The sequence below is a fragment of the Lissotriton vulgaris genome, chromosome 9 (assembly GCF_964263255.1).
Source record: "Lissotriton vulgaris chromosome 9, aLisVul1.2, whole genome shotgun sequence".
Classification (NCBI taxonomy): domain Eukaryota; kingdom Metazoa; phylum Chordata; class Amphibia; order Caudata; family Salamandridae; genus Lissotriton; species Lissotriton vulgaris.
In genome coordinates this window covers 360,075,477-360,094,337 of record NC_141697.1, presented here as the reverse complement: position 1 = coordinate 360,094,337, position 18,861 = coordinate 360,075,477, and positions in this window count along the sequence as shown.

The window sequence follows — 18,861 nt, the reverse complement described above, 5'->3', positions numbered from 1 at the left end:
CATTTCTTGCTAATCATTATTTAAGAGACAGTGAGGACAACGCTTTCAGAAAAAATCTCAAACAAAGAGACACTAAATTTACGTCTATCCCTCTTATTAAATAATGGTCTTAAGTTTTTTCTTCTTTCATGAATAAACTTAGGGGCAGATTTACAAGCCCCTTGCGCCATGTTTACGCCGCCTTGCGTGACGCAACAGTGGCGTAAACGTGGCACATCCCTATGAGGCATTTACAACGTGACGCATCTAGGGAGATGCGTCACGTTATAAAGCTCAGCGCCACAATGGGGACGTTCCCACGCAGGGTGGGCGTTCTGGCGCCTGTGCGACTCGCAAAAGTGCATGCGTGAAATCTACAACATTTCACGCAGGCACTTCCGCGACGCTGCTACGTCAGTTCCTTACGCCTGCTTCAAGCGCTTGCGATGCGACTCCAGCGATTCGCCGCCTTTACGTCACGAGATGCATCACGCATCTGCCTACCCTTGTGCCATGGCGCACCGCATTGTAAATGCGGCGCATCTGCGGTGACGCGAGGGTAGTTTTGCGTGACGCATTTGTTCTGGCGTATCTCTGCTGATATGCAGAGATGCGCCAGAACTCGTAAATATGCCCCTTAGGACATAACAGGATACAACGAATCAACTAAGTAGAGGTTGATTTTTCAGCAATTACAGGAAGCATTTCCAAAAACTCCTAAATCCAGATGACTGAAGTAATTGTCCTAAGTAAAACAATGTAAAGAATCACCACAAATTTGGCCAACAAATTTCCTTGCTAAGGAGTGGTTAGCTTATAAGATTGCTACAAAATAAAACATGCCCCTAAACAGTCCACATTTATTTCGTTTTAATGTTCAACATGTGAATTTGCCATTAAGGCAGGACTGGAGCATTTGGACATAAGTGATGGTAAATCTGCCCTTGGGAAAGAATGTTACAGCAATACTCGATTTTTTCCAACTTCTGTAAAAACAACACCTTGCCCTGAGTGTCATCCTCTTGCATTCATCCCTGCTCAGATCCAGGAGTGTTGGCCATACAACGGGCATCTTCCTGCATTCGGGTCACAGAACTACTTCCTCCCTGCAGAAGCAAGGTACAGGGTATGAAGGAATGGACTTCTCCCAACAAGTGAACTCAAGTTGAGCTTCAAACGTGAAGGTTTCCACGAGTGATCTGTATTAACCCTGTATGCGCCTGCTCAAACATATGCACTGCTTCCTCATTCGAATGACTCGCTCGCCACTGACATCATACATATGCAGAAGTCGATGCAGCAGAAGTTGGGGACGAGTACAGAAGAGGGAGGTGGGGAATGCAAAAAAGAGTACTTCAAAGTGTAGCAGACCTATTAATCCATAGGCCTCTCACCCTTGGCACAGATATTGGGGCTGAACAATTTTCAGCAAAAATTTGTATTGAATGATTTCACTATGAGATTCATGTATCTTTGCATCAAAGTTCAATGTATTCATTTCATCCGCATATGTTTTTATTCACATATTTCGAACCATATTTTCTTTTCAAGCTTTTTTATAGAGTTCCAATGCATTGCGGTGCCCCATGCACCTTCATCAGCGAAAATCTGGAATGTACATATAAACATTCTTAATACCGAGTGCTCTATCAATCCCAGTATGTGCTAACTTTAATCAATTACGCGCGCGCTCCTATCATGGGTTGCGTATTGTTTTTGCTCCCAAGGTCCCATGTTAAACTCTCGCATGCTCGAGGTTCGTACTTAAACACAAAATCTGTTTTGCCCGTTCTACTTTCAAAGCTTCTGGCACCATGGTCGCGTGGGTCGAGTGTGAACAAATGCATAAAAACTTAGCCGCCTGACTGCTTGCTGACCGTCTGCTACTAAAGCGCTTTGTCTGTGCGTAGTTCATCTTACCTCGTGTGTGTTTCTAACGCGGCGTCTTTTCTCCTTGTGGTGTTTGTTCGGTCTGTGTTACAGAACTGGTATAATACAGGTATTTACGCTGTGCGCATTACGCGCATGGGCAATGAGGGCTGCACTTGTTTTTAGTCTAACTTTATTAGCTCTCAAGTACCTATCACTAGGTGCCTAAATGGGATATATGAATCAATCTACGCATACTATAGCCAGTGGCCATGTAAACATTAGGGACATATCAATATATGACAATATATAACAAGAAACACTTAAATTGATGAAGATTCAAATCTGCGAAAGTAAGGGTTAATTACTAATGTACAATGCAAACGATTCAAAAGATTATAGATAACATAGGAATTCAGTTCGATCATTAAGCCCATTTGGCTTTAGGCTATTAAGGTGGTAAATCCAATGGTTTTCACGTTTGAGTAAGTTCTTCTTATTAACGCCGCGTTAGAAACACACGCAAGGTAAGATAAACTACGCACTCCTGGAGGGGAGTGATACCCTCGAGCACGAAAAAAAGACACCACAGAATATAAGGCGGTGCACATCCCGAAACCTTGAGCTAGAATGCAAAAAAGAGGCCAGAGAACACTGCAGGGAAGTGGTGGTGCAGGGGCTGTGGAGGAGAGCAATGCAGAGGCTAAGAAAGAAAGGCTTCGGTTACGCGGGGGAGAGCAGCGAAGAACTAGAGTGATGGAAGAAGTAGTTGGAGCGAGAGCAGTGGAGTGTGGCAGGGATAATAGGGGCAGAGTGAAGTGTAAAGACGGGTCTCACACGTGTCAGTCGTGCACGAAATTGTAAATTGCATTTACATAGCGCTATCGACGAGGCGTTGAAGCACTTATATTTATTCCAGTAAAAGCCTCGACACAGGAACATAAATTGTCCCCTTCAGTTCATACAACTCTAGTGACAATCTACTAAGGTACATCACTACAGGGTGAAGTGTCTGGGGAAAGAGCAGCGCAAGGGGGAGGGAGAGCAAAACATTGGCGTATGGAAGCAGCACTGAAAATTCCAAGAAAGCACGGGTGAGGCTGGCTAGGAATAGTGATTGAAGGGCAGAGAAGGGGCACAAGGTGCATGTAACTGGTGGAAAGAGCAGTATTGACTTGGAGAGGAGCAGCAGGGCCGATGCTGGGCGATGCAGTGGAAGTCGTGGGGGGGCAGACAATATGAAAACAAGTGGGCGGGGTGGGGGAGTGCAGCCGAGATCACACACAGCGTTTCCCTTCTGGGAGCGAGCAGGGGCACCATCTGTTTGCAAGTTAATTACAAACAGATGTCGCCAAAGCTCGCTCCCGCAAGGGAATCACCAAACGTGCACGCGTTGCCATTGAAAGCAATGCAATGCATGCATGTTTTAGGCCTAAAACCCGAATCGATCCAAGAGGTCTCCTCCTATGCAGCACATGCACGCTGCATAGGCGAGACCTAAAAACTCACGTAACTCTTCCAAAAAACGACCTGTGATGCCCTTTGTCAAGTTAAGAAGCGCAGCTCGGAGACGCACTGGATATTAATTAAAAGCAAATGCATGTAAACCAAGAAAAAAGTTAGAGGCCTCATATACTCCTCACATCGCCAATTAGTTTCATAGTAAAATAGGATAAAGCAGAGTTTACCATCATTTCCTTAAGTGATGCAAACACCCAGGCTGCAAAATGCGCATCCGGAGAATTTGGAAGTGTCTTTGCACAAGTGCTCACTGCCGATCAATTGGACACCTCTATCATGTCCCTCAGTAATTCCAGTTTGATTAAGATGCTTATGCTATCAAGTATCTTTAGACAAGAAGGCTTCGGAAAGTGCATTTTAGTGTAAACTAAAGCGAGCATTAAGCCACACGGTTTTATGACAACTATACAATTTTTGCCAAAAATCCTCTTTGTTTTATGCAGCTTTAATCTGTTGGCCTTTTTTGGTTAAAGTGTACTCCCAACAGACGAGGACAACTTGCTCCCTGGTTTTCCATCCCTCCTTTTTCCTCGCAACAATTGTTTCCTATGGGAAAACCAAATTGGATTAATACGCTTTCGCATCATGGCAAACAGATGCAGTGAAAGGAGAGAGGTTATCAATGTATGCTAAATAAAATTAGCAACCGTTCATAATGCGGAAGGAAGTATAAAAGTAGAAATGTAATAAAAAAAAGAAGGATGTTTTGGCCGGATACCAAAATCAAGGTTCTCGGTATGATTTTATAAGCAAACATTTGCAATGTTTTGTGCTACGGTATCATTTGTACAATATGTAAAGCGGCGTTAGTGGGCACGCAGTATGGATTACCAGAGAGTTCGTCCGAGTAAGTAAAGTTTTATTAAACCGTTTAATTCAGAACAGTCCTTTTTGTGGTGAAATGCAGGTTACAGCGAACAGAGTAAATCAGACAGAAAATGCGTTCATACCGTGAAATCGACTATATTTAATATGCATTGCTGTCAGAAAGTTCCACATGCCTGCAGGTTATTTTGTTAACATGCCAGTGTTTTTATTTTTTACATACGAACATCGTTGAATGTATTTAAATGAGACATATAAAAATGTACATTTTGCAATGGCCATCAGTTGTTTCACACATTGGATCTTGCCATGTGTCTTTTCTAACTATGTTTACTAACATCACCAACTTTGTCAGAAGTCGCCGATTTTGCTAAAGCAGCGCCCTAAATCCAGCGACTTTGATCAAGCAGCGCCCCGATTCCTTGGACTTTGCTCAAGCACTGCTTTATCAAGATGTCTCCTCTAGTACAAAAAGCAGTTGGCACATGAAGGCAATGTCCAGATTTCCGCCAAGGTTGCGTTGGCCAATTTAGGGTTGGGCGGTTTGTGTTTTGAATAAGAAATGCAGCATCTGTACAAGAATACTTTTCCATTATTTTTTTTTATTATTTCAGTCTCCGCACTCGTGCTTTGGAAATGCGTTGCAAACACGGGAAATCGTTGTTTATTTTTGCCCTAAGCACCCTGGGCTCTGGTGTGCCCAATGTGGTGGTTAGTTTGCTCTAGGAGAGCTTAATCATTTCTGATTGTTTATTTATTTATGTACTTATTTTATTTATTTGGTGCCACTCCAAGAAAACGAATCTGGCCCAGGAATGTTAAAGAAAGCTTTTCAGACGTATCCAGTAAAAAACCTCATCACAACTCATACTAATATTTATATGCCATGATGACAATTCGAGATAAAGGTTTGCAGTTGACCTGTGTCCTGTACACTTGTTGTCGCTCTGTTCTGTGTGCGGTTAATGTCTGTGTTTTTGCTAGTGCTCTGCTGCTATCTGACGAGTTCCTGCTATCCCACTAGTCATACCCTAGAGAGAGGAGGTTGTAACACAGTGCTGCCAGTGGAAGTTATGTGGTGAAAAGTTGTTGTCTGCTGGTTTCAGGCGGGGAAATCCATTGTTATGGGGTGGGAGTGCAGTAGGTTGTGATGAAAGTGCAAGTATGTGGTGAAGCTGAAATTGCCATTGCAGAGCATGATTTGCAGTGGAGGTAGCATGGTGGTGGAAAGTGGAAATGCTGTGTTGACGATGGGGTTGAGTGATGGTGTGTTGTGGTGGTGCAGTGTTTTGTAGGGTTAGAGTATTGCTGTTCGCCATAGTGCTGTTTGCAAGAGTTGTAGTGTGGGTGGGTGGCAATAGCACTAGACTAGTGTGAGGTGGCAATACAGTACTTAGAATGGCGGGGTCCTGCTTTTGTGTAAGAGTGTAATCATAAAGATGGCAGTGCCGCCATGGGAACTTGTAGTGCCACTCTGGACTGTGGTATTATGATAACATTAGTTGAAGTGCAGGGCCTCTGGCCAACCACGCCCTCGCCGCCGTCCCCCGCATCCGAAGAGCGACAACAGGACGAAGGTCCTTCTCCTACCTGGCCGCCAAGACCTGGAACACCCTCCCAACCGACCTCCGCCTGACCCAAGACCACCTCTCCTTCAGGAAGAAACTCAAGACCTGGCTGAGTCAGAGGCCACTGAAGTCATCTGCGGCGTCCCTCAAGGATCCTCTCTGAGCCCCACCCTCTTCAACGTCTACATGAGCCCCCTCGCGGCCATCGCACGCCAGCACAACCTTAACATAATCTCCTACGCCGACGACACCCAGCTGATCCTCTCCCTGACCAACGACCCCGCCGCCGCCAGAGCCAACCTGCACAAAGGGATGAAAGAGGTAGCCGAGTGGATGACGACCAGCCGCCTGAAACTGAACTCGGACAAGACGGAGGTCCTCATCCTGGGCTCCTCACCCTCCGCCTGGGACGACTCCTGGTGGCCTCCTGCCCTGGGCACCGCACCGAAACCGACAGACCATGCACGCAACCTGGGCTTCATCCTGGACTCCTCCCTCTCCATGACCAGGCAAGTCAACAACGTCTCCTCGGCGTGCTTCAACATCCTACGCATGCTACGGAAGATCTTCTGGTGGATCCCCACCGAGACCAGGAAGACCGTCACCCAGGCTCTCGTCACCAGCCGACTGGACTACGGCAACGCCCTCTACGCCGGTACCACCGCCAAGCTCCAGAAGAGACTCCAGCGGATCCAGAACGCCTCAGCCAGACTCATCCTCGACATCCCACGAACCAGCCACATCTCCGGACATCTGAGAGATTTTCACTGGCTCCCCGTCAACAAAAGAATCACCTTCCGCCTCCTCACCCACGCACACAAAGCCCTACACGACCAAGGCCCGAGCTACCTCAACAGCCGAGTCAACTTCTACGCTCCCAAACGCCACCTCCGATCAGCCAACCACGCCCTCGCCGCCGTCCCCCGCATCCGAAGAGCGACTACAGGAGGAAGGTCCTTCTCCTACCTGGCCACCAAGACTTGGAACTCCCTCCCGACCGACCTGCGCCTGACCCAAGACCACCTCTCCTTCAGGAAGAAGCTGAAGACCTGGCTGTTCGAGCAGTAGCGGCACCCCCCCCCACCCCCAGCGCCTTGAGACCCTACGGGTATGTAGTGCGCTCTATAAATGTCATTGATTGATTGATTGATTGAATAGCAATGATCTCTGTTCGGTACACTGTCCCGATCAGTCAAAAAGCTAACCACAAACTGGTCTTTCCTTGTTTGTCAGTCCTTTGGCAGCATAGCCACAGTTACAATTACAGTCAATTAGAAAGCTACAAATCTGAAAAGCCTAATATGGTTAATTGAGTCCTTCTATTCTTATTGTTGCTGCATTAGAACATTGAGAAAGTTAAAGCTTGCTCCAGCCAAAACTAAGATACAACGGGGAACAGCCTTTACTACGACGTCTCAACCCCTAATGCCATTACCAAGCAGGTTTTACAATGAATGCTTCTTTACCACATATGCCTTTACCATGCAGTATTTTACCATGAATATGCCTTCTTTACCACATATGATTGTTCAACGAAAATGTAAGCATTTTTCAGGTAAGTGTTTATATGTAGCAAAGTGAAGAAGCCGGAGACCTGGGGCTACAAATGCGGCGGTCCAAGTCGGACTTAGGAGGCCCAAATGTGAACCTACACAAATCCCTGATTAAAGGATCACCCACACTCTTCTGGCTCACAAATACATGAAGTTTATTTAGCATGATTCGGTCTTTGCCACTGTGTTTCAGGCGCAGCCTTGATCACAATTTTGAGGATTGAAACTGAGGTGACCATTACATACACATGGTCATTGCCAGCAACAAAGGACCATCATTGAAATCCATTGGTGTAAACATTCAAGAGTGGCAGCCATTTTAACAAATGCAGTGATGACAGTGAGTTACTAATATGAACATCAATCTAAATATAGAATGACACTTTGTATTTCAGTTTTCAGAGGCCCAGATTCCAATATTAACAAACATAACATGGTGCAGTAAGGTAAATGAAGTTTATAGATATGTTACATGAGTTAACAGAATTTATCACAGTATGTAAATTTTACACTCTGTACCATGCGTATACCGTAGCAGGTAAGGGTTTACAGTGAAATATGAAATTAGCCAGTATAATCACTGAAAATTGTCCCAACAGGATGGTACAAACTCACAGTTGTCTGCACCATGAGGCAGAGGTATGGTTGCAACTATGCCATACTATCTTCTCCTGACACAGGGGATTGTGGGGCACATAGTACACTATGCCTATCCCGATGGCATCATCCATGTTCTTCTCTAAAATTACAAGAGGACACCCATGCAAAAATCAGAACAGATTCACAAATTCACAGCAAAGAATTAAAAAAAAAAACAAAGGCGTTCTCCCGTGCTTGTATAAACATCAGCCCCTGGGTGGGCCAGGTCTTGGGGGCACACATATATTACACAATAGGGGTGGGGGGCACATGCAGCCCCCCTCCCCAAGGACAGTTTAAGCCCCTGGGCACACCAAGTCCCTGGTGTTTAGTTTAGAAAACTAAGGGAGGTGGGACTCGCTGCTGCCCTCCTGTGGCCTTTAAAGGCCGTGGGGACCACCAAGTCTCCGGGGCTTAATTGTACAAAATGAGGGGGGGGGGCACACGGACCTCGCTCGTAGGGCTCAATGGAGCAATGGGAGCCACCACCTTCCCTGGGGCCAAAAATACAAACTAAAGAGGGAGGGAGACGGGGGCACGTGGTCCCCCTACCGGCCCATATTTGACTCCGGGACCACAACCTCCTTGGGGCAGGTGATTAAAAATTAATGGAGGAGGCAACATGGCCAACCTCCTGGAGCCATTAATGGCCCTGGGAACCCCCCCCCCAGGGCCGACTCCCTATCTCCCTATCTCCTGATGTGCCCAACCAGCAGGGACCGCGGGAGCATTGAGGCATTCAGCCGGTCCCCAATGTTGCACACTGGGTGCCCTGGGTGGGCTCCAGGGCACCCAGGATCAGGAGGCAGAGCCCTGGGGGATGGGGTCCCTGGGCCAAAACCAGCCTGAGGAGGAGGGCCGCGTGGCCCCTCTCCCTTTTGAAGGACTGGGTTTTTCTTAGACCCAGCGGTGCCAGGGACAACACCTGAAACCTTCGTGGGTTACCTGTTCCGGCGTACAAATAACAGAGACACAGGACACTTCCTTCGGCGTCAAAGATTCGAGGTTTATTTGCTGCAGGGAACACAGAAGTCACAAGAAGTACATAGCATGTAGGTTCAAGGAGACTGCTTCGAATTGTATCTGTGGATCGCTCCTTTTATACAGTTTTTCGTCATATGACAACATGGCAAACAAAAGGTTACAACCCGGTTCCCACAGTAAATTTCATAGGGGGTCGCTTTCATGTATTCAGGGTCCCGGAACATAATTACAGTAGCATCACCGATTCCCAACTGTAAAAGTACATCTTCCCACCATTAGTGCATTCCATTCCGGCTATAAATGAATCAAGGAAGAGTCAAAAACAGGTGCAGAGGAAGACGAGGATAGCGAACAGATTGAAAAGAGTGTAAGAGGGTGCTATCGGAAAACACGATTGCAGGGATCAAAGGAGACGTGCCTAATGAATGCACAACTGAGACAATAGACCGGCACGGCAAGATGAGCCTCGAGCGGGGCCATCTGCCTTGCAGTGTCATCCTCCTCGTCATAAAGACATCCTCAAAGGAACACGTGTCTTCCGCAAGAGTTTGGGAATCCCAGGGTCACGAAGCGGACAGTGTCCGTTCGCTGGCTACTTGAGGGCAAGAGACAAAATGGATGCTGTATCTAAATGGAACCCGTGGGTTCAGATGAAGAAACCCACGAAACAGACGAACGGTTTAGGTTAGCACAGTGGAAACGCGTGCACCCACTAAACTCGTCATTTGCGGTTCATAGATACCAGACTCGACCATATTCAAGCGAGTCGAAAACACCACTTACAATTGTCACGGAACCTCAGACGCTCCTTTTGCCCTCATGTAGGCAAGCACTAGTCGATATCAGAATCGATCTCGATATTCATCAGACCATCCAGATGTTGCTGCAACATTATTCTATCCATCAGTGCTTCCTTGGTAACAGGTGGCCGTCTTATACACGTCGTAGCACAGAGGCCACATAAGGCGGGACCACACTGCACACAAAGACAACACGTGAACAGAAATGCTACAACAACCCCAATGATCATCAGAATTTTCCAACCCACGTCGACATCAGGCCCCAAAACCACCCTAGTAGCGTCCAATCCCCTACGTCCACGTGTATGGACTCGGAGATCTTATGCAACTTCGAGATGGCTTGATAGACAGTTGGAGCGTTGTCAGGAATGAAAATGCAGCAACTCGAATGGATCACCTTACATACTCCACCTCTATCTGCAAGGACAACGTCTAAAACCATACGATTTTGTAACGTCATAAGCCTGTCAGCCTGAAGCTCTGCTGTGATGTTACCAAGGGCGCTCGCAGTGATATTAGCGGTCGATTCCACCACTCGAGTCAATTGTCTCAGGTTCCTACTATTGATCATAGGTCCCCAAAACGGCAAGAAACCCTTAAAGAAGTCTCCTGCTTCTTGACCGGCAGTGTCCTCTTCGCTAATCACGCCTCTCACAACTCTGGTCTTGTGATAATCCGACCCAACAGTAAAGGTCGGCGGCAACAAATTTGCAATATAACATGTGCCTGAGAAGTCACGAGGCAACCATGTATATGCGCGGTTGTAACAAACAAAGTAAGTACCCTTGGCAGTCAGAAGAACAGGGGAAGAGGCCGTCGGCAAAACATAAGTTACGGTACAGGCACTCCTCCCAAGCTGAGCTCGCGGGCTTCGGCCAAGGCCTTTCAGACAGAAATTACCGAGATGGGGTACGATCCAGATCGGAGACGAGCTTTTAAGCTGCCGATCACCCACTGACATTCTATACTCACTCAGATCTCTGTATGCTCGCACCTCCTCCTCTGGGATAAGCGATGCGTCAAAGATATCCCTGTCTAAATTGGCAATCGCTCTTGCCAAAGGCTTGTGGTACGGGCCAGGACCATGATCTGCAGTGCGTGGCTCTCGATGGGGGTAGGAATCTAGTGCGCTACGAAACATTGTTTGGAATGCTCGAGCTGAACCCTGGGAACTGTAAGGAAAGACCAAGTACGGAATTCCCCTATCCGTGGTATGTGGCATTAACCCACACACCCAACAGTTGGTAGTGTTCATCACCAACTGATGTTGATGAAGGAGCTGAACGAAGGAATTGTTCATAAATTCCGCACGTCTAACCTGCTCGTGTTGAGGTAAGATGTGAAAGGAATGAGGAGAAACAGTGGAAGTAGGTTTTGGTTCAAAGGAAGGGGTAAGTGAAGCAAAAGGCAGTAATGATTGTATTGCATAGTATACTCCACCCACCAGCAGCGAGGAAACAGTTAGGAACAGTAGGAACACCTGAAACAGAAAGCATTTGGTACGTACAACTCTATGCAGTTTGAATCTTTGCGCTTGAGTCTTCTCCACTTCCGACAACTTCGAGAAAGCCATCCTCTAAAACCGTCCACAACGTTCTTGACGCACTTTGTTCTGTGTAGCAATGGTCAATCCCCAGGAATTCCTAGGAATCAACGGCCTCCGACCTAGTGTCAGGACCTACTAAACAGAAGAAAGTACCCGCACGGCCCTACGGTCAACCCGGATGTAAGGTTCTTTTAATCAAACAATATATACAAAATTTCCTAGCTGTGGAAAAACACACATATGTGGAAAAGAACTCAGGAATAATAGAAACCACAGTTGTTCAAAAAATGTTCAAAATGATAATGGGGGTAACGTGGATTTCAAAAAGGAAAAAAAAAAAATAGCTTTATTAGTCTTTGGTTTGGGAACGAAGAAAATATCTGCTTTTCCCAGGACGAGTCTGCTCTTCAAACAATTGGTCGGATTGTGGAACAGAGTCCTGTCGGTCAGACGATAGTTCAGATCTTGAATTCTCCAATGGCAAAGGTTCAACAAAGTTATCTGATTGCACTGAAGTGTCTCCCACAGGCTGAGCGTCACTGAACGGCACAAAGTTCGGCAAAGCTTCTGTCTCTGTTGCAGCGATGCCAGTCCTCACCCACGAGTCCGCTGGTAAAGGTATTGGTACCTTTTTGGTGTGGGTGGCGTGCACCCAATGCTTGCGGCCCTCCAAACGAACAGCGGTTCTCGTGGCGAGTAACACTTAGAAGGGTCCAACAAACCTCGGCTCAAGGTTTCGCTTCCGGACAAAATTTCTGGTTACCACCCAGTCTCCGGGTTGGAGCTGGTGGCCTGGACCCTCCGTCTGCGCCGGCAGTGCTTCAAAGACCTGTTGATGAATTAACCTCAGTTTAGCAGTCAGATCATGAAGGTAATCAATTAGCATTGGATATTCAAGATTTGTGAATGAACTAGGTCTAGGAACCCCCCAAATATTTGCAGGACGTCCGAAAACAATCTCATATGGGCTGAGCCCTACTCGAGAGTGCACAGTCGCCCTAGTCGACAAAAGAGCCAGAGGCAAAGCGTCAGGCCACAAGAGACCAGTCGTAGCCTGAATCTTTGCAAGTTTCAATTTAAGAGTACCATTGTACCCTTCAACCAAACCTGCTGACTGGGGATGATTGGCGCTGTGGAATATTTGTGTAATTCCAAGGCCCTTACACACACTCTTCATCACACTCCCCACAAACTCACTTCCGTTATCAGACCATACAATCCGTGGCATTACATACCGAGGAAAGTACTCCTTCAGTAGAACTTTCGCTGTGGACAGGGCAGTATTGTCTTTAAGAGGGTAGGCTTCGATCCATCGAGAGAATGCGCAAACCACAACTAAAACGTATTTCAGGTTATTACATCGCTCCATATGAATGAAGTCCAGCTGGATTACCTCAAAGGGGCATGTAGGAGGAGCAAAGTGACCAGGGGGTGTAGGAGTGCTCTTGCCAGGATTGTACATCATACATACCATGCAATTCTTGACCAATCTCTCAGCACACTTAGCAATACCATCATTCTTCCATACAGGGGACAACAACTTGCAGATACCTTTCGCGCTAATATGTGACAAACCGTGTGCCATGGTCACAACAGCTAGCACATATGCATCTGGCAACATCCATCTTTGATTCTCCGACAAATCAATCCAACATCCATTCGCATCCAATTTTCCTGTGCTCTCCTTCCACTTGGTCTTTTCAGTTTCGGTGGCCTCATTCTGAATCGCTTTCACACTTTCGACAGTATCCTCACACATACCAGTGTCTGCAGGCCACCTTACTGAACTCGTCACATACATTCTAGTTGCAAGGTTTCTCGCAGTCTCCTTAGCGATCTCATCAGCAAACGCATTGCCACGACCAACATCATCCGTCACCTTACAGTGCGCACTGCATTTAATAATCGCCACCTGCTTGGGCAATGTGAGTACGTCTAAGAGTTCGTTCACAAGCTGTCCATGCTGGATCTTCGTACCATGTGATGTCATAAAGCCTCTCTCTCGCCACAATCGTCCAAAAATATGAGCGACGCCAAAGGCATACTGGCTGTCGGTAAACACATTCACCCGCTTCCCTTTCGACAAAAAACACGCTCTCGTCAATGCAATTAATTCTGCCGCCTGGGCAGAATTCTGATTCAATCTTGCAGTTTCTACAACCGTACTCAATGTTACCACAGTATACGCAGTCGTCACATCACCATTTGGCAACTTAAAACACGAACCATCCACATACAAAGTACCATCGGGATCTTCCAATGGAGTGTTTTTTAGGTCCACACGACCCTTCGTTTCTTCCTCAGTTCGCAAATAACAATCATGTGGTAATGCCTCGTCTGATTCCATATTGATAGGCAACAACGTCGCCGGGTTTAGAACATTGCAGCGCTTTATTTGGATGTGACTTGCCAAAAGCGTCAACTCGTAACCGGACAACCTTGCGCTCGTCAAATGTTGGGTTTTCGTACGATTCAAGAGAGTGTCAACTGCATGCGGAACCATCACCGTAAGCATATTATCCATGACCAATCCCGCAGATTGTCGGATGGACACCCTAGCTGCCGCTGTCGCTCTTAGACAACTCGGCAACGCTCTAGCTACCGGGTCCAAGGTCGAGGAAAAATATGCACATGGACGCTGCTTACCGCCAAATTGCTGCGTCAAAACACTCAACGCGCAACCCTCTCTCTCGTGAACGTATAGTGTAAACGGCTTGCTGTAGTCAGGGGTACCTAACACAGGAGCCGAACACAACGCATCACGCAGTTCAGAAAAACTTTTCTGACACTCGTCCGTCCATGGCAAAGGAGTTGAAACATCCTTGCACGTGAGGGCTACCAATGGTTTCGCTAGCAATGAAAAATTCGGAATCCATTGCCTGCAGTATGACGTGATACCTAAAAAGGCACGCACATCTCTCTGAGTTGTTGGCACAGTCATTCGAGCGATCGCTGCAATTCTCTCTGGGGTCAACCTTCTTCCCTCCTTTGACAATAAGTGACCTAGATAGGTTACTTCTTGGCGACAATATTGCAGGTTATAAGGTGACACCTTGTGGTGTAAGTCACAAAGATGTTGTAACAGAGACACCGTAGCAATTTTGCAAATCTCCCGTGTGTCCGCAGCCACCAATAGGTCATCGACATATTGGATAAAGGCCGCACCAGCCGGTAACACAAACGCGTCAAGTTGACTCTTCAGGGCTTGGCTGTATATCGATGGGCTCTCACAATAGCCCTGAGGAGCGCGTTTAAACCTAAAGCTGCGACCACCTAACGAGAACCCGAATAGATCCCTGCTTTCCTCAGCAATCGGAATGCTAAAGAAAGCATTCTTCAGATCGATAACTGAGAACCAAGAAGCAGATGCTGGAATCAGAGTCAGTAAAGCCGTAATATCAGGCACCACAGGGAACTGAGGAACCACAATTTTGTTCACCTCCCTTAGATCAATGACAAAACGATAAACAGGAGGCTTGGATGGATCAGTGCGTTTCAAAATGGGTAACACAGGGCTATTACACACGTTTCCCCGAGTCTCCTCGATAACATCTTTCTCGATCAAGTCATAGATGATCGCTAACAACGCTCGCTCACCATCAAGGGAGATACGATACTGGGGAATACGTGGTAATCGCACATTTGATTTCAATTGGACAACATAAGGGGAGATGTCAAGCAGGCCCACGTCATTGGGACCCTTTGCCCACAAAGATGCAGGAAGAGAACTCAATTCCGGTGGGAGCTTATCAGATGACAAGTACATGGGAGAGATTACTCTCTGACCCAATGTAAGCTCCACTCCTGCAGGAGAACAATACAAAGTCGCATACAATCGTTTCAGCAAATCCAGGCCCAAGAGATTTTCACCACAACCAGTAGTCAAAATCAAGGGAGCTTGCAGCTCACGAGGCCCAATTGTAAGGGGCAAAGGGCTAGAGACAGGATTGCTAACAGGGGCGCCAGAGAATCCAACAGAAACATTTGTTAAGCCAGACAAAGGTGCGCCAGGGAGTTTCGAATGCATGATGGAACTTTTCGCTGCACCAGTGTCCAACAGAAAAGGCTCAACTACGCCCGATGTGGCAACTGCGACGTAAGGCCCTCTCTGATCAACCGGAACAGATACCACTCCCTCTCTTTGTCTGGGGCTGTCCTAGTAGTTACCGTCATCAATACCCTGTTCGATATAAAAATCGTCCACATGGTACTGTGCGGATCTACCTGATGATGAACCACGCTGATCAAAACAATTATTAGAATCCGATGAGTTGTTAGGACGTTCATTTGATTCTGAGTAACACCACAACCCCTACCTCGCGAAGCCTGTTGAGGACCACTACGACCTCCTCTATATGAATTACCATTATTACGATCACGCAAAACCTGACAATCAAATTTCAAATGACCCTCACCTCTACAATAGGCACATTGATTGTACCCAAGCATAGATCTCTGCGAAGAAGAGTCATTCCACGACTGCGACCTAGCGGGCTGCGATTGCAATCTATTCCGCTGTTGAGAATCGTTTTGATTTAGGCGCGGAGGATACGCTTGTTGTAACAAAACTTTCGTTTTGAGCTCTTTCGTCTTTTTATCCGCACGATCATTTTCCTCTTTTTCTCTGTTTTCATAATATTGAGCCGTTGGTAATATCTGAGCAGATGTAGAAACAGCCCACGCACTTTCTGAGTTTTTCAATTTGTTGCTAAGTTCAGGCAACAAATTTGATACAAATTTATCCACAAACAATCTCTGACCTCCCTCAGTGCCCATATCTTGACCACTATGATCGATGAATGCCTCCTCAAATCTCGTAAAGAAATCGGAGACACTCTCGTCCTTCTTTTGCTTACAAGCAGACAGTTTATCCCAGTTAACTTTCATTGCTGGCATAAGTGTCTTCATAAGGGTAATTATTCTTTGGGGAAGATCAGTAATGAGCTGTTCGGGCTTAGCCCCACCAACTTGTCGTAAGTCAGCCGCCGCAAGAGCAGCCCAATCACCGCCTAACTCGGCTGCGTGATTCTCTTGACGAATTTTCGCCCAAACTGGTTGCGGAACCACATTGCCGAACAACATATCAATGTCGGCAAGGTTCATTATCGTAGCATCCACTAGTTGGGACAATTCTTTATAGTACCCTGCAGGATTTTTGCGAGGGTCAGGCAAAGTTTGCTTAACCTGCAAAACTTCCGATCTTTTCCATGGAAGCTGTATCCACACTCTCTGGAAGTGTGGCAGGATAGCAGGATTAGCAGTCGCATCACCTGGCATATACACTGGGGGAACTTCACGCATGGGATATTGATCAGGCGTTGCCATCCATTCCTCATGTTCATCTTTAAATAATGCACGAGGCATCACAGTGGGACGAAAAGATAGAAGATGCTCGACAGCACGTCGAACATTACTACCCACAATCATACCACTCGAAAACTGAAGCTGAAGTTCAGTTACAGCGGCCAGTACCTCGTCTACTGCATCAACTGATATATCGTCGCGTAAGAATTTGCACATTTCTTCAAACACGAATCTCTGTGTTGGCTCATTAAATTGAGAGAAAGTCTCAACAACTATGCGTGGAGGATTCTTAAGGGGATACCTAATCCAATTTTTCACCATTTCAATTAGCGTATCACGTTCCCTACCACCAGGAAGCTGACTTCGTCTTTGGGGAGCATCAGAATCAGCAGACCCAAGAATCGGTCCAAGAGGAGAGTAAAAGTTAGCAACAATATTAGGAATACGTCGCCGAACAGACGGGGAAGAGGAGAGAAGTAAAGGGGTAGCAACAGAAGGACCAAAAACAGGAGGAGCAAGAGCAGTAGGGGTAGCCACGAGAGTGGAAGTAGCGGGAACAGTAGCTTGAGAAGGTATAGACGGTGGAGCAGTGGGGACAGTAGCAGGTAGAGGAATAGGGACAGAAGGATTCGCAAGGACAGGACCAACTACAGGCTGATTAACAGCTGCCGGAACAGCAGGTTGAGGAACAGGGGGAACCACTGGAGCTATAGTATCCTGCGCATATGGAGGTGGCGACTTTAGTATATAGGACAACAAAGGGTCCTCCACTGCTTCCTCTCCCTTCTTATCAGTACCCGTCGGTAAAACGGGATAACATTTATCCACAGTCATACGTTGTAATCTGTCAAAAATTTTGTTTTCCTTCTCATCTTTATCTCGCTGAAACTGCTCTGCATTTCTCATCGTTGTAACGATACCTTCTCTCTTATTACGTTTAAGCTGTTTGATTTCTTTTTGCTTGGGTTCTTTACGCCATAACCGAAAGGAATCAAACATGGCCGGCCTTGCTTTTCTTTGGAACAATTTAGCTTCGAGATTATCTAAAATTGGGGTCTCAAAACTACCATGAGGTGGCCAACTAAGGACACCGTCGTCTTTAGTGTAACGAACCCAATAATCATTGAATGTGATAGGACCCACACCATGTCGACTATATAATTCATAAATTGGAGTTCCAACTGGAGGTATCGGACATGAGTCCTCCAATCGGGGATCCGTACCACAACCTCTAAAACAACTGAACAAAGTACTACGGCCAGGCATCGTGCACACTAACCGAGTTTCACAAACGTCAAGGGTTATTGGATTACAATGTGCCCGCAAAAGTGCAAAAACCCTCGGTTTTTGGCGACTGCAGTCGTCAAATAAAACAACTAAGAACAAAATACAAAGGACCACAAATGCAATGGAACCATGCAATGACTAAGCACCCACAACAACTAAGGATTCTGGGGAGCGACCCACAAATACTTAACTCAAAGAACAATGGCGTCACCAGGAAGGCCCGTCAATCGTCTCGCTGTACCAAGGTCTACACCAGGCGCCAAAACAGGTCGACAGTCAGGGCATCGGTCCATCGCAGCCATCAGGAGGCGGGAATCTTCGCGGGAAAAGTCTTCGGGCCACTTATTTCGACAACAGGATCGATGAAGCGGGGTGCACCTTCCCTCGGAGATTTCACACGAAGTTCCTCACGATCGTCGGGCTTTGGACCGGTACCGCTGATGCCGTTCCACGTTGGGCGCCAACTGAAGGACTGGGTTTTTCTTAGACCCAGCGGTGCCAGGGACAACACCTGAAACCTTCGTGGGTTACCTGTTCCGGCGTACAAATAACAGAGACACGGGACACTTCCTTCGGCGTCAAAGATTCGAGGTTTATTTACTGCAGGGAACACAGAAGTCACAAGAAGTACATAGCATGTAGGTTCAAGGAGACTGCTTCGAATTGTATCTGTGGATCGCTCCTTTTATACAGTTTTTCGTCATATGACAACATGGCAAACAAAAGGTTACAACCCGGTTCCCACAGTAAATTTCATAGGGGGTCGCTTTCATGTATTCAGGGTCCCGGAACATAATTACAGTAGCATCGCCGATTCCCAACTGTAAAAGTACATCTTCCCACCATTAGTGCATTCCATTCCGGCTATAAATGAATCAAGGAAGAGTCAAAAACAGGTGCAGAGGAAGACGAGGATAGCGAACAGATTGAAAAGAGTGTAAGAGGGTGCTATCGGAAAACACGATTGCAGGGATCAAAGGAGACGT